Genomic DNA, 12,448 nt, shown 5'->3' with positions numbered 1-12,448 from the left:
CCATTTACCAAGGAGACCACCAACCACAGCCAACAATGTGGACGAGCAGACAAGGTATTCCTGTAATCACTGGCACAAGCCGAACCGTGTGAACAGCACTAACTGGAACAAATGGTGCAAACCCTGTGCTGGCCATCCCTACAGTGGAACTATTAATGCTAATCAGTTTTGTTTCAAGAACAAGTTATGTTTATTGAGTCTCCTGGTGCAACAACCAAGTAACAACATGGGTGCTACTTCAGGCCTTTTGCCACACTTGTTAGTTGCATGAAAACACAGCACAAAAGTGACCAAAAGCAGACCCTATTCATTTGTCAGGCAACAGCAGCCAGAACATAATCTACTAAGCTTTTCTAGGCTACTACCACTTTACAATGACACAGACACTGGTCAGGTGATTTAGGGTAGGACTACATGGACGTTTTCGGCGCGATCCGACACGCTGCAAAAAAATGCCGGTGTCAAATTAAATGCAACAGAAATAAGGTAAGTAATGGAAATGTCGGATGGTGTCACAGTGTTGATCCGACATGGCACGCTGCGTCTGCATCCGTCAGTTGTGTCGGATCAACGCTGCAACTTCATCCGACATTTCCATTAATTACCTTATTCCGTTGCATGTCATTTGACGCCGTCGTTCTGTTGCAGCGTTGTCAGGGGGTAATCTTAGAAGCGCAACAGAAAACGCCCCTGTAGTCCTCCCCTTATAGCTAAAGCTATAAAGGGCTGGTTTGTGTACTTTAACACACGTGATTAAATGCCCCAATAGCCAGAGCCGGGCCATGCTGGGCAGGCGCCCTAGGCAGGCCCGGCAGTCTCAGTGCCTATTTAGTGTGCGCGCATGCGCGAATTTGTGCTCTCGTGCACATGCACTCATTTGCGCTCGCGCAGAAGCGCATAAAGCGCGAACAGTACGTAGAGTCGGCCAGAGAAGGGAGCCGGACTGGGGGTAGGCGACAGAGGAGGTACGTGCCTGCCGCCCTCCCAGCTTTGCGCCCTAGGCACGTGCCTACTCTGCCTACCCCTTCTTCCGGCCCTGCCAATAGCCTTTTGTGCCATTACCTTAACACAAAGTTAAAGCAAAAAAAGTAAAAAGAGCAATTTGTATAAACTGTCAAGTACAGGTATGGGACCTGGGTTTTCCTGATAACCTTTCCTTAATTTGGATCTTCATATATTAAGCCTACTAGAAAATCATAAAAACATTAAATAACCCCAATTTAATGTTTTTAAATGGTTTTGCTTCCAATAAGGATTAATTAGATCTTAGTTTGGATCAAGTACAAGGTACTGTTTTACTATTACAGAGAAAAAGGAAATAATTTTTAAAAAATCTGGATTATTTGTATAAAATTGAATCTACGGGAGATGGACTTTCTGTAATTCAGGGATTTCTGGATAACGAGTTTCCAAAGAACGGATCCCATACCTGTACTACCACTCCCATAATACCTTGTCTTATATCACCTCTATAATGATGTTGTAGGGATACACAGTACCTATGGGAGTTGGCTTTTTTTTTTATTCAGTGGGCTATGACTGTTTTTTAGCAGTATAGATACATACTTTATATTGGGTTTCAGATCATCAGATTAAGTTCAACTTGGTTATCCAAGGTCTGGGACCTCTTTCAGACTGCTAATAAAATGAAGATCTGGTGAAGTTCATTTTTCAGAAGGGCAGTTCTCCCAAAAATAAGGCCAAAGTAACAGTGAAGTGTCTCCGGGACAAAAAAGTGACAGTTCTACAGATTCCAAGTCACAGCTCATGTGTGAGAGTAAAGATTTGGATAAAATCACTTCATAGTGTGCATATACTGTATGTTTATTTCTGGTGAAGAATCTGAAGCCAACTGAACTGAAAAGAATGGTAACAAATAGTTACCCAAACAGCATATTTTAGCTTTTAGCTTTTTTATTAATGGGATGGTTCACCTTTAAATTAACTTTTTTTTATATTATTAAATGGCTAATTCTAAGCAAGTCTTCAATTTTTTTATTATAGTTTTTGAACTATTTGCATTTTTCTTACTCTTTCCAGCTTTCAAATAAAGCTACACATTTATTGTTATGGCTATCTTTCTAGTTTGTCCTATTCCTTTTCATATTACAAATCAATGCATGGTTGCTAGGGTAATTTGGACCCTAGTAACCAGATTGCTAAAATTGTAAGCTAGAGAGCTGCTGAATATAAAGCTAAATAACTCAAAAAACACATGAAACCAAATTGCAAATTGTCTCTACGCACGAATCATTCTCTATAATGAAAGTTTATATAATGGTGAACAACCCCTTTAAGATTTATTTCTAATATTAAGCCGTGCCACAGTAAAAAATATATACTTCAGAGTTTCAGTGTTTTGAAATACTACAGGAAAAAAACACTAACACAATTTTAATTCAGTAGAATTAGAGAATTATTCCAGGGTCTGAATATGTCTGCAAGGCAGAACTGTATTTTGTGTGCCACAGTGCCCCCACCCCACACTGTGCAAAGGGCTAATGTCTCAAAATATGCACAAGTTCTCCTGTCCATTCACCTTCAACCTGTGATTCTGTTACTATCATCATATTGTGTGAGTGCAAAAAGCATCGAAGTTCAAAAAACGCTGGTGTCTTTTCCTTTTTTCGGAGTGATAGCCTGCAAAAGTCCTAAAAATGTTTTTGGGTAACCGGTTTCCCCATACATTTTCTAACATATGGAACATAAATAGTGATGGGCGAATTTGCGCCGTTTCGCTTCGCCGGAAAATGTGCGAATTTCCTGCAAAACCGCGAATAATTCACGAAACGGCGCCGGCGTCTAGTTTTTTACGCCGGTGCCTGTTTTTTGACGGCGACGCCCATTTTTTTTACGCTGACGCCCATTTTTGACGACGGCGTCCAGTTTTTTTGGATGCCGGCGAACTTTCACCAGTGAATTTTTGCGCCCGTTTCGCGAATTTATTCGCCGGTGACGAATCGGGCAAATTCGCGCCTGGCGAATAAATTCGCCCATCACTAAACATAAACTATACAGTGGGCTCATGTGTAGGGCATTATAACAACTCTATTGTCTTTATTAAGGTTCCCTGGACATGTGTAATGTAATGTATTTGCTGCAACATATAACATAAAGATGTCCATTCAACTTTAAATTTCCCGCCGTATGCAAATTAACCTGAGCGGCACACAACTCAAAATTGATCCCTGGACCTCTGCCATTGACTTAAACAGCAATTCGGCAGGTTTTAGATGGTGAATAGTCAAATTTCAGTTCTTAAAGGGCAAGAGTATGATTAATCTCAAAAAAAAATAATTTGAATTTTTTTTTAAAAACTCGAATCTGACAGTTTTGACCATAAAAAAAATTTGAAAATTCAATTTGAATTTTCTATTAAACGCTTGATAAATCTGCCCCTGTGTGTTTGCCATATCCAGTTTGCACTTTGAGCATTGAAATATGTAGATTTAGTATTCATATGGTGTATTCAGAGTCACTGTCCCAATGAAATGTTAATTTGCTGTGCACTGTGATACACCTCATGCTCTAGCCAAGTGGTTCTTACTAGTGATGTGCAGGCCAGGCCTATACTCACGAGTCGGGCCGACCTCACGCTCTTCTACGCGGGAGGCGGTGGAGCTCTTCTCCTGCTCTCTCTGTCCACCACTGTCAAATGCCGGCTTCTGGGTTCTTGCCGCGCCTGCTCGCCCCACCCCTTTTTTGACGTCATCAGCAGGCCTATAAAAGCAACCTGGAAGTCGGATGCGGGCGGGTGTGGGCTAAGGTAGGGCAGGTTAGGGTCAGCACATCACTATCTTTCTTCTTGGGGATTTGAATTAGGTTGCAAAATAAGCTTTGTTAGCCAAAAATTGTCTTCGTAATTTTAAATTAGATATTTAACTTTCATTATTATGTTCTGTTGTAGAAAGCCTTTAAAATTATTTTGGGCAAACATGGAAACCCACCTTAAACAGCATGTGGACCCTTTTTTGGATCCTGATCCATAAGTTAAGAATCACCAACCAAGGATGTGGGCTAATACAGTCTGCACTCCATTTGGGGGTAAAAAAAAAAAGGCCCCCCGACCAGCGCTAGGCCAACCACACTGGGAGGGAGCTCCGGGTGTGAGCAGCCATGTTGGGACACATGTATGAGCATAATGAGCGAATGCCCCCCTCATTATCTGCATGCGTGTGGTGTCAAATGGACAATTGTGCATGCGCTCTTACTGAAATGGCCGCTTGCAACAGAAGCTCCCTCCTGGTGTGAGTGTCCTAGCACTGGCGGGGGGCAATTTTCTTTTAAAAAAAAAAACCTACTATTACCCTCAACGGGAGTTGATACCTTTGGTTGGCGATAATATATTTAGCCAACAGGTGCCCTTTAAGAAACTGTTACTTTATGTTTTATTCAGATTTAGAAATTAGAACTGAAGTGTATGAAAAAACATAGAACATGCAGATACATGTAGGCTCCATAAATACAGATAACTCCAAACTGCCAAAGTTGAACTGTACTGTACACTCATTGTCCAGCACACAGCTAAAACGCAAAATAAGATGATGATATATAATGGACACATAGAATGAACACGTGCTTTTAGAGAGCTGCCCCAAAAATTTCTATATGCATTTATCATCATGGCTTACAAACTGCTGTAATAGTTCCAGTAGGGCTGCGGTACTGTTTGTGACTTATTGTAGCTATATTTATAGTCCTATAAATTCCAGGTTCTGTGCTGCCTACCTCTCCCCCCCCCTAATGCTTTAGGGGAAACATTAGTATGTGTCAGATTCACACTTTGCTTCCGTAGGGAAGGGGCTGACTAGACAGCACACCACATAGAAAGTATGTGGGGAAGGTTGGCAGCTTATTGGCATTGCTTTACGGGACTTCAGATGCCCATTAAAATAAGACATACACAGCAACACTTGTTTTAAGTACTGCAGATCAGCAGCTCTTGGAAGGTTTAATACAATTCTCCTGAATAAATAGCACAAACCTTTGCTTTGATTCTTCATAATACAACTGCTCAAGCCTATGAGCCTAGGGCACTAACTGTGCAAACCATATAAATATCAGCCACCTCCTTCTTCTTAGATTGAAGGTTATAAGTATTTCTTATCATGGTATTCCTGCCAATATTACAGAATCAACATTCAATAAAATATCTCTATTCCCTGTCATCCAAACAAACTATGGCCTATTACAATTCATACCCTGTCCCAACTTCAAGTTAGCCAGGCAGGTATTTTTAACCTATTTTAAGCCTTCTGTCTATTCATTCCATGATTATATGGGGGGAGGCCTACTACTTTCCCCCCCCCCTCTGCCAGGCACATTTGCTCAAAAAGTAAATCATTCCTTTTAAAATACATTAAGGGGGTTATTTATCAAAGTCCGAATTTATGTCAATATTCTCTGCTACAAACTCCCGAAAATTTGCTTTGCAGGTAAAAATCTGATTTTCAGATTTTTCATCCGGTTTTCACGATTTTCATGTTATTTTTGGATTTTTCACCCGAAAACTCAGATTTCTTATGCTTTTTGCCCAAAAACTTTGGGGTATTGCACGAAACCCAGCGCAAAAACCATTGACTTATATGCAACCTTGACATGTCTGAGATGCTGGATTTTCAGATTCGAACTTTTCCATCCTCTGGGTTTAATAAATTCTGAAAAATTTGTGATTTTTTTTTTAAAAAGTCAGATTTTATAAAAAAAACAAAAAAAACAATTGTTTTGTGATTTTTGCAATCGGAATTTATTAAATAACCCACTAAGACTAAGTATAAAAACAATGAATTTGCACAGAGAAACAAGTTATTCCAGTCCACTACTGTTAAGGAGAAAGTAAGTTTTCTTTGGAACAGGTGGTCTGATTTGATTGTATTGAGGCAATTTAGCTAATGGCAGACACTGGAGGGAATACAGTAGGTATGTAAATAACTTGCAAAGGTAAATTGTGTACATGTGTAATTGTGTAAATCTTGTACATTGGAGACATTTTAAATGTTTCCTCTAACAACCTGCATTAATTGGGGTCAATTGACCATTCCGGAAACTTCTCAATATTCCCTGCATATAGTCTCCTTAGACTGGTAGACCCACTAGCGATTCTGGGCTGTGAATGTAATAAACTTCCCACAGCCTAGCACAGATAACTGCAATCACCAGCCCCCCACACCCCACACACAAAGTGAAATATCAGGTCAATTCAACAACCCAACACCAACCCAATATTCTTTGTAAGCAAAAGTATCTTACTGAGAGTATTAGGTCAATGTAAGATTCACATCATTCTTTCAATGCCCATTGGTTGCTGTGTTGTTGGGCCAAGCAAACATCGCTCATATTAGCTACTTGCTAAAAGATAAGACTACAAAGAGTGGTGGTAAATGAACATTTTCTAATTGGACCAGTGTTGTTAGTGGAGTACCACAGGGCTCTGTACTAGGTCCCTTGCTTTTCAACTTGTTTATTAATGACCTGGAGGTGGGCATTGAAAGTACTGTTTCTATTTTTGCAGATGATACTAAATTGTGCAGAACTATAGATTCCATGCAGGATGCTGCCACTTTGCAGAGTGATTTGTCTAAACTGGAAAACTGGGCAGCAAACTGGAAAATGAGGTTCAATGTTGATAAATGCAAGGTTATGCACTTTGGCAAAAATAATATAAATGCAAGTTATACACTAAATGGCAGTATGTTGGGAGTTTCCTTAAATGAGAAGGAACTAGGGTTTTTTGTAGATAACAAGTTGTCTAATTCTGGGCAGTGTCATTCTGTGCAAATAAAGTTCTGTCTTGCATAAAAAAGGGCATTAACTCAAGGGATGAAAACATAATTATGCCTCTTTATAGGTCCCTGGTAAGGCCTCATCTGGAGTATGCAGTTCAGTTTTGGACTCCAGTCCTTAAAAGGGATATAAATGAGCTGGAGAGAGTGCAGAGACGTGCAACTAAATTGGTTAGAGAGATGGAAGACTTAAATTATGAGTGGAGACTGTCAAGGTTGGGGTTGTTTTCTCTGGAAAGAAGGCGCTTGTGAGGGGACATGATTACACTTTACAAGTACATTAGAAAACATTAGAGACAAATAGCAGGGGGCCTTTTTACCCATAAAGTGGATCACTGTACCAGAGGCCACCCCTTTAGACTAGAAGAAAAGAACTTTCATTTGAAGCAACGTAGGGGGTTCTTCACAGTCAGGACAGTGAGGTTGTGGAATGCACTGCCGGGTGATGTTGTGATGGCTGATTCAGTTAATGCCTTTAAGAATGGCTTGGATGATTTCTTGGATAGACATAATATCAAAGGCTATTGTGATACTAAACTCTATAGTTAGTATAGGTATGGGTATATATAATTTATGTGAAAGTATGGAGGGGTGTGTGTATGGATGCTGGGTTTTTATTTGGAGGGGTTGAACTTGATGGACTTTGTCTTTTTTTCAACCCAATTTAACTATGTACTGTCCTTATAAGTGCATGGAATGTGATAACTCAGAGCAATTAGCAAACCTGGCATAGTGCAGAGAATGGTATATTCTTCACTCCTTATGAGGTCTGGAGTGACCAAGATCCGCATTGGCGTGTGTAGTATTGTTGTGCACTGCACGGAACTACGGCAGGCCTAATGACTGCACCACTTCAATGCTATACAGTATTTTGAAAGCATACTGCAAGGGATCGTGCATTAATATAATAGGCATTTGCAAAAAGTGTTTTATTACCAAGTTTTGTTATATGGTATCGCATGCTATCTGCTTAATTATTCTGCCTGAATAGAAACTGCCTAGCAAATCTCATTTATTGCTGTGATCTGAACCATTGGACTAAATAGGTGCGCACATTTATAATTCCGACTTTTAACACCATGGGGATTTAATAAATCACAAAATTTTTTAGTTTTTTTCTCTACAAAAAAAGATGAGTTTTCTGACCAGTAAAAAAAAAACGGACTTTAATAAAATAACTCCCTTTGTGTAAATATATTTGCTATTGTAATATATTTGCTATTGTAAGAAGTTACTCTAAGGATAACAGGTATATTACCCTGGAGATGTAATGATACCAAGGGGGAAATTTACTAAAGGGCGAAGTGGCTAACGCAAAGGAGATAAGACTCTGGCATAACTTCGCACTCTAACGCCAGGCGAATTTTCGCTCTGGCGAAAGAGCGTTACTACGCAAATTACTATTTACAAAATACTATTTTACTGACCGTTACCTCTATCGACAGACTTGCCTTCGCCACCTCAGACCAGGTGAAGTGCATGAGTAGATAGGAGTTCCTCAGAAAAAAAAGTTGAAAATCTTTCTAAGTCCCAAAAAACGGTGGGTCTTTTCCTTTTTACAGGGTGATAGGCTGAAAAAGAGTGAAATTTTTTTTTGGGGTACCCTACATCCCCCCTACATTTGATAACATATGGCAACTAAACTAAACTGTGGGCACATGTGTAGGGCAATATAACACCTCTATATTATAACACCTCTATATAATTTTATTAAGGTTCCTCGGCCTTGTGTAGTGTAATGTATTTGCTGCAGCATTTACGGCCCCTGTACTTTAACTGCACGCCGTATGCAAATTAGCCAACGCTAGAGTAACTTCGAACTGCTGAGCGTATTTTCGCTAGCGCAACTTTGCCAGCTTTCGGGACCCTGTGCGCAATTTCGCATCTTCGTTAATTAGCCTTGTCCAGGCGAATTTACGCCTGGCAAAGTGTTGCGATGTGCACAAAGCCATCGCTGGAGAATTTTCAGCAGTTAGTGAATTTGCCCCCTAAACTCTACATTGCAGAATATAATGAAATATTCCATCAGTACTACTGCCATAGCTGTATGAGATCTTGACAGGGCCCTTAGCCTAAATTTAACCCAGCTGCTACATTGCAATGTATACTGCTATCCTAACACTTTGTGGGGTTCTGGGTCCTCTTGTGTATATTATATACTTTGTGGAAGTTACAAAAACTCATAGAAGATTTTAGGACAGCATTTTTAAAGCTATAAACTCACATATATACCAATGAAATGTAATTAGGCATCTTATCCCCTATATAATTAGATATATACACCATAAGAATTACAGTCATGTATGTGGACCAGTATTAGTGGTTAGGCTTAACGTACATATATAGATGTACATAGACATTTACAACAGTTAACAGACCACATTTAAATCTATCTATTTCCTTAAATGAAAATTAAACCTTGAAAATAAATATGGCTAAAAATTGCACATTTTATATTCTCAACTTGGTGCACCGGCCTAAAGTTTCCGCTTCTCAATAACAGCAATGATCCAGAACTTCAAACCTGTCACAGGGGTCACCATCTTGGAAAGTGTCTGCGACACTCACATGCTCCGTGGGCCCTGGGAAGCTGTTGAGAAGCTAAACTTAGGGATTGTTGCACATTTACAAGCAGAAAATGAGGTTGGCCTGTAATATAAACTGATGCTATAAGGCTGATTATTAAATTCTGTTGCTAGTTTCTCTGGTTTCTGTGCTGCCATGTAGTAATTATCTGTATTGATTACTAATTTGCCTTATATTGTGACATTTTTATTCTATGTATACTGTATATTCTGAATTGGTCCCTAAGCAGAAAAGAAGATGAGGAGCTACTGGGACATCTCCAGAAGTACAGATATTCCCCACTAAAAGGCTGTGGTTGCCTTGGGCTGATACAGAATCACAAAACATAATACACAACATTCCTAGCCTACTTCTTTCGTTAGTGTATGGGGACCTTTAGTCTCATGAATCAAGCCAGTTACTACCACATTAAGGCAATCAGTAAGCTAGGTACCCCTTATAATGGATGTTGTGAAAGCATTTAAATCAGCGATCCCCAACCAGTAGCTTGTGAGCAACATGTTGCTCTTAGGGTTGCCACCCGGCCGGTATTTTACCGGTAAAATACCTGCCAAGGCCGGTGTCGGTATTACAAATTTACCGGCAGCTACATTGCCGGTAAATTTGTAATACAATTAAAAAGAGCCCTCGGCCTGCCCCCAATCCCCTTGAACTAAGCTTTTCTTTGTGGTTCTTCTAGTGTCTGTGGCGTGGCCCTGCCCCCTTTGATGTAAGGCCCTGCCCATTTTGACATCACGGTCCGCCCCTATGTGTCCCCGCCCCCCACCAGCCGGTAAAGAAATTTTAAAAAGGTGGCAACCCTAGTTGCTCCCCAACCCCTTGAATGTTGCTCCCAGTGGCTTCAAAGCAGGTGCTTATTTTTGAATTCCAGACAGTTGTATTGCCAAATAGAGCTTTCTGTAGGCTGCCAGACCTCATAGGGGCTACCAAATAGTCAATCACAGCCCTTCGTTGGCATCCTCAGGAACTATTTTCATGCTTACGTTGCTCCCCAACCCTTCTTACATTTGAATGTGGCTCATGGGTGAAAAAGGTTGGGGATCCCTGATTTAAATCAATCTATAAAATAATGTCCACCTATTTCTATGGTCTAATCAATAGATTTACCATTGTGACAAGTTACCAGTATGCTTGTTATAGAGAATTTTAATCTGAATATACAAAACAGCTGATTGTGTTATATTACAGCAACACACCATGTTTTGTAAGAGGAGGGTAAAGGCAGTTTACAGCAACAGGGAACATCTTTAGGGGATAATGACAACAAAATAATACATAATTAAAGGATAATGGTCTCCTGTACATGTGAGATCTGATCCAAGACAAAGCTCATTTTGCAAAATACATGTTTAGGAAAGATTTAAGCATTTATTTTCTCAGCAGGAGACCATCACTGTGACAAGAAGTTATTTTTTCTCTATTGTTCACAATCTGGTCAATAAAGAACAATAAGAGAGTGCCTCCAATTAGACAAATTCTCCCTGCAGAATATCAGTTTAGAAATATAATTGGCAATCTAAGTAACATTTATTTAAATACGCTAAATACTCCATGCATTCAAAGAAGAGTTTCAGCAGTTGTTCATTCTCCCTTGTTATGAGATAGTTATGAGGGAGTTATGACTGAATTCTTATTCTGGGCCAAGTTCAGCTTAAAAAGCCTAAATCAGTGCTGCTCAAACTGAAAATCTGATGAAGTGGACACTTTGATGCTAAAAATAGAGGTTGACTTTATACTGAAATGAGTTCATATAAATGTCTATTGTATCTGTAAGACACAAGGGCAAATTCACTAAGAAGGCATGTTGCAACGTGCAATAAATTGTTTGACCTTGCCACCAATAGTACATAGTCGGAAGGCTCAATTCTTTCTTACTCGGATTTGGAATTCAAATCATGTATGTGAATGCCCATGTAAAGAGCATGCATGTGGGCAACCTATGTGGAATCTGAAAACACTGCTACAACAATTCTCCTGATTTATACTAAGAGATAACCTGCTCCTACCCTGTTAAAAATACTTATTATGGCTGCCTGTTAAGTAAAGGCCCTTTTACGATCCTTTTACTAATCTTCAAAGCTCTTTACTCCTTTACATCTCACTACATCCTTTCACTTGTGTGTCCATGTTCCTGGCCATCTCCTCTGTTACTGAGGAGCAATCATTGTTTCACACCACCAACAACAGAGTTAGGCTGCCCCCAATTCACAGCAGTCTCCCCCCCCTCGTATCAACTTTCCCTTTGCCACTAGTCCCAGTGCAGCTGATGGTGCCATCATTATCCTTTGCACTGCTTGCTCATTTGCCAGCGCAAGATAATGATCGCTATCTCATTATTCTGCCCTGGGATCCAATCACATCTAGGGAAATCACAGAAAAGTGTTAAGGTGGCAATAGACGTAACAATTACGATCTTTCTTGGAAAAGATCGTTTCAATACACACGTGTAGAGCTGAATCGTCAGATATACAGGTAGATATACGGGAAGAAACAATAGAATTCTACCTGTATCTGACGATTCAGCACTAACAATGGGCGATGCTTGGTGTTTGGGTCCCTTCAAAGGCACCCGTTCAAAATTTTCCGTCCAGCCCGATCGACGAGCCGACCGATATCCAGGTCTTCTGCAGATTTTAGTCGGCTCTTTTTCCACCATACACGCAACGAATATCGGACGAAAATTTGTTTCATACGATATTATCTGTGCGTCTATGGCCACCTTTAGAGACCTGGGCTAACATGTTAATTTGAGCAACTGAATTTGCTAGCGCAAGATAATGATAATGATCGCGGTCTCAAAAATTTCTCATTGGTCTGCACTGGAATCCAATCACATAAAAGTTTTAAGGTGGCCATAGACTCAAAGATCCGCTAGTTTGGCGACATCGCCAAACGAGCGGATCTTTCCCCGATATGCCACTAACTGCATGGCTATATCTGGGGGAATTCGAATGTTTGGCCGTATGGCCGAACGATCGAATTAGGATGCGCCAAGGGGCTCCGACGGGTCGGTCGGGTAAAAATCCAACCTTCCCGATCGATATCGTGGCCAGATATCGATCGGGAAGACCGTCAGAAGC

Source organism: Xenopus laevis, chromosome 6S (genome assembly GCF_017654675.1).
Source record: "Xenopus laevis strain J_2021 chromosome 6S, Xenopus_laevis_v10.1, whole genome shotgun sequence".
NCBI lineage: Eukaryota > Metazoa > Chordata > Amphibia > Anura > Pipidae > Xenopus > Xenopus laevis.
This window is presented reverse-complemented; position numbering follows the sequence as displayed.